Here is a 5,198-nt window from a genome sequence, read left to right on the forward strand (position 1 = left end):
GTGGGGGGGGGGGGGCGGGGGGGGGGGGGGGGGGGTGGAGCCCATGGTTTGTGCCCATTTGCCCATCCCAAGTTATGGTCCTGGTAGCTAGACTCACACCAAAACTGTAATATCTCTACTGCCTTGTGAAGAAACAGAAGTAGGGACACAGGAATAATGTCAGGCCCCACCAAATCCGGCACTGAAATGGGGTGGAACAAAAAACCCAGCTGCTTAAGAGTTAAACTACTTGAAAATCAAGTGCCAGAAAGGAAGATGAATAAAATATACATTTGAAACTGACAGCTTAATTTAGTAAGATATGTAAGATAAATACCTTATTGGGTTAGTTTATAAGGTGCATATCTACTCTGCCTTCTGCCTGACTTTAGACACAGCTAACTGCCTCAGCTTAATTAAGAGCAGGGGTGGCCTGTGGCATGGTGAGCTCCTGTGCGCAGCATGTGACAGATGAGGGAGGGGACAGGCAGCACAGCAACAGACAGGGTAGGAACCAGAAGCCAGGGCACGATATCAGGAGGGAGCACAGGGCAGCAAGTAAAAGCAGAGCGGTAGATCAGGCAGGAGAAAGGAATTAGCATGATACTTGGGCAAAGTGTGAGGCGATAAGTAGCTGTGTTGGTCTAAGGACGTAGGCAGACAAGGTTCTTTGGGTAGATGTGATATCTTTTATTAGACCAACTAAATAGTTGGAAAAAATTGTTCTTTGCAAGCTTCGGGCACAAAAGGAGGGTGCTAATTTGTGGCACAACTGCCAAAAAATTTCAGTTCCCAACTGATTTAGAGCACAAACAGGCCAACAAATCATAGCAACTTAACAGAGATGGGAATTTACCATGTCTTAGCTGTTTTATAGTGGATCTTTGTGTGTCTACCCTTACCCCGTGGTAAGCCAAAGCTAAATCATGGTAGCTTAAGCCTGTGAACAGCATCGAGAGGGTCCAGAGGAGGGCCACTCGTATGATCAAGGGACAGCAGGGTAGGTCCTATGAGGAAAGGTTGCGGGACCTGAACCTGTTCAGCCTTCAAAAGAGAAGGCTGAGGGGGGATCTTGTGGCCTGTTATAAACTGGTTAGGGGGGATCAGCAGGCGCTGGGGGAGTCCCTGTTCCCCCGAGCGCCGCAAGGAGTGACCAGGAACAATGGTCACAAGCTGGCGGAGGGAAGGTTTAAGTTGGACATCAGGAGGCGCTACTTCATGGTCAGGGCGGCTAGGGTCTGGAACCAGCTTCCAAGTGAGGTGGTACAGGCTCCCACCCTGGGGGTTTTTAAGAGGAGGTTGGATGACCACCTTACTGGGGTCATTTGACCCCAGTGCTCTTCCTGCCATGGCAGGGGGTCGGACTAGATGATCTGCTCAGGTCCCTTCCGACCCTAGAAACTATGAAACTACTATGAAACTATGTTTCACTGAGGAGGTGAATGGACCGACCGATACAATATGGAATCTGGTCAAGACCTCAGGACTCACATTGCTTCTCATACAAAATTCTGGGAGTCTTTTCTTAACTGCCCGACCCTTGAATTTATATCTTACCCAAATGGCCAGGTTTATTTTGTGTTCCTTAAATTAACCCCAATACCATGTTTGTCTTTATCACCTATATCCCAGACACACGCTCTTTTATAACATAGTTTAGCCATAATCTGTAACTTCATGATGGAGGAAAATTCCAGGCAGTCATCTGGGGAAGAAATCAGATGTGTTTTACCTTATAATGATCTCTGCTTTTAGACTGCTATAAATACAGGTTCTTGTGTAAAAATAACTTTAAAACAAGAAAGAAGAGAAGAAAACAGTTCAACTGCCCTGTGCAATCAATACACAAAATGCAAAGATGACAGTTCAATGATTGTAGTGTGCCTAAGGATAATCCACAACAAAATTTTCAAGCATATGGACTACAAGGATGCTCTGCAGCTGGCTCACGGTGGCGTGTACAAAAAGCTACTTTACATTTATCTATGCAATTAAAATTTAAAAATAAATGCAATCATTGCCAGCCAGGAAACAGCACCAAGACTTACATTTTTATTGTCAATCACTGCTCAGAAAAAAATTTAAATATCAAAATGCCCTCTTGACATTGCATACTGGGCTTCATCAATGGCTACAGAACACAAGTCACAGAAGCCTGACCCCAAATCCTGATGTATAATTGAGATTTATTTTTTTTTAGTTTTATATCTGTATCTCTGTATATCACACACCATCTTCAGCAAAGAAAAGGACCTAAGGATCACCATTAATTACGTGAAATACGACCTCTAATAAGCTACTGATGTGTCAGCTGCCTGATCTCCATTCACTGATCTCAGATTTTTGCTAGAGAGACCATAATACTTGATATGTGGGGTTTTGCTCTCTTTGGTTAGCATTTTGATTAGTTTTCTAGGTATGCTTGAATGTGGGCTGCCTCTTTGCTATAGTTCTCACAGTGTTTCCACGATAAGGTAAACTGAAAACCCAGGGCTCTTTGTTTGTCTCACTTTTTATACACCTAAATTTTGATTCTGTCCTAAATGGTACTGGGAGTCACATGACTGACTGGAAACAATACCCACTGTTGACAGCTTCTGATCAAGACCTGTTTCTGCTCTGCCACTTACCAGTTGGGGGCCCTTGGGCAAGTCATTGCACCTCCCTGTGGCTCAATTTTTCTAGCTATAAAGTAGTAGAAGGGTAATTTACCTCCCTCATTAAAGCCTGCTGCAATTTATCTCCCATTTACAACAGTGAAAGAATGTGCACGCAGGTAGTTAGCGCACAGCACTTGAGACTTGGTAAAGCCTTACCCCTTTTTTACCCCACAGTAAACTTAACGAGTTCATAGCCCAAGAGTTAAATCAGTCTTAGCTTGGGTCTCCTGGAACCAAAAACTGATGGCTGCAAGCATCCCAAATGAGCAGTTCTAAGACAATGCAAGCACTAAGCGAGTTTTTCTCTACTGATGTGAAATTGTCCCTGGAGCAGAGAAGACCAGCTTGAAACTTCTGGGGTCTTGTGGTGCAAACTCTCAAACAATGATCAATTAAAAGCTAAGCCTCTGATACTGAAGCTTCAGTAGTCTAGGAAGTATGTAAGAGGCAAGGATTATTTCTGTGAGTGAGACCTTCTATTATATTCTTCAGGTCCTTGAAGAAGAATGTATTGCATTGGCTAAGTCTGTCCCAACCATGCAGTTGGTTTGACAACCTTCTGAATCATGGAGCATGTCTGAGAGGTCACCCAGACCTTTGACACATATGCTTAGGCAAGGAGTATGGAGGAGTAGAGGCTGCCCAGACCTTTCATCCCCACTTTAGGTCACTGAGACAGAATCCAAAGGCTAGACTGAGTCCAGGCATTTGGTGCCTCCCTGGCTGTAGCTGTACAAGCATTGAGGAATTGAAGATCTACCACACAGATGTCCTGTGTGATAGGTAAGGATTCTACCACTGAGCCACAGAGACACCATGCAGTTGGCCCATAAAAATATCACCCACAGAAATCCTGGCCTCTCTGCATGTTTCTGTTATTTTAACCCTTTTCTCTCTACTTGTTCTTTTTCTGTGGACTAACAATATTCTGTATGGAACAAGCTATTCTTTGCCATTGCATTTTCAAACTTGTTACAGCTCTTAGAGCAAAGCTTCTCAATTTTTTTAAACCCAAGGCATCCCTTGGAAAATGCCAGGTTTTAGTTTTCACTTGTTTTTTTTGAGTACAGAAAAGTAATAGAGCAATTCCTCTGTTGCAAAGGACTTGAAAAGACCACTACAGGTCAAAATATTTTTAATACAATGGATTCCTAGCTGAAATCTCTGGGTTTCTCTGGGTGAATCATGTTTGCATACCTAACAGTGCTAACCTTGTGCAGCGCCCTTGGAAGGAACTCAAGGCATGCCAGGGTGCTGCAGCATTCTGGTTGAATATTGCTTGTTCTCAAGACAAGCCTATCAAGGGGCCAGCTGAGGTAATCCAGTTGGTAAACTGGGGTGTTACTGGCAGTTGATTCAGTCTTGAAATGGGTTTAATTGTAGGATTCCTTTCTGGAACAATGGCATGTGGAGGCCTATTACCTGAGAGAGGTGCTAATGAAGATGAAGAGAATTTAAACTATAACAACAGGAACTATATCAGTATCTACTGTTGCATGGTACTGCACGCTGCTATCATGTTCAGCAGGCTGAACATCTGGAAAGAGCAAGCAGTGATTCAGCAGTATAGCACACACAGAAAATCCACTTTCTTCAGTTTATCAGGGTTGCTTGTTTAAGCCCCTTGTTAAAGGCCTGATCCTGCAAGATGCTTCACCTCCTTTTCACCTGGAGTGCTGCATGAGAGACACCTCCTTTTCACCTGGAGTGCTACATGAGAGACACATGAGAGACACCTCCTTTTCACTTGGACTGCTGCATGAGAGACACTTTTTATGATCCGGCTCCTGGAAATGCTCTACAGCTGTAATGTAAGATGTGCATGGCAACAAGCGCTTTTAAAATAGCTGATCGTGTGAAAAATTAACCCTGGTCAAGTGAGGTATTACATTAGGGTGCTCTAAAGTAGAGCACTTTAGGGAACCTGGGTTCCCTCCAGGGTTAATTTTTCATGTGGGGGCAGGGCAGAGCTGGTGCTACTAGCTCAGCCCTGGCCTGCCCCTGGGGCTGACACAGGGGGAGGGAGGAGCAAGGGGATGGAGCTGCCAGTTGCTTTGAATGGCCAGAGCTGAGGGGTGGGGGCAGGGTGAAACAGAGCCCCCTCACCCGAATCTACCTTGACTGGGATAACGGGGGGATCTGGGTCAGACCCGTGAGGTGAGGGACTCTGTTACATCCTGCCCCCACACCCAGCTCTGGCCATTCAAAGCAGCCAGGAGCAGCCAGCATGGAGCTGCTGGCTGCTTTCAATGGCCAGAGCTGAGGTGAAAGTGGGGGGAATGGAGCCCCCTCACCTTGCGGGCCCCCCCAGCTCCCCTGGCTGGGGTACTGGGGGAGCTAAGCTGGGCCTGCAGGGTGAGGGGGCTCTGTTCCCCACCCCCCTCAGCTCTGGTCATTCAAAGCAGCCAGCAGCTCCCTCTTCCCTCCCCTGCTGACAGCCTTGGAGCTGGGGGCAAAGGGTGGCACAGGGCTGGGGAGAGGGGCAGTTCAGCAGCCTCCTCAGAGGTTGCCGGAGTGCCCCCACCTGCTGGCCCAGGCTGTTGGGTTGGACGGGGGGTT

The 5,198-nt window shown here is 46.3% G+C and overlaps 1 protein-coding gene across 1 annotated transcript in view; it reads right to left on the reverse strand.

Annotated features, from left to right (window-relative positions):
• The window catches only part of FAM81B (family with sequence similarity 81 member B), a 79,607-nt gene that overhangs the window by 55,448 nt on the left and 18,961 nt on the right, over positions 1-5,198 (reverse strand). The window lies entirely within an intron of this gene.

This window comes from Gavialis gangeticus, unplaced genomic scaffold, assembly GCF_001723915.1.
Source record: "Gavialis gangeticus isolate Ggan-Ray unplaced genomic scaffold, GavGan_comp1, whole genome shotgun sequence".
Lineage (NCBI taxonomy): Eukaryota > Metazoa > Chordata > Crocodylia > Gavialidae > Gavialis > Gavialis gangeticus.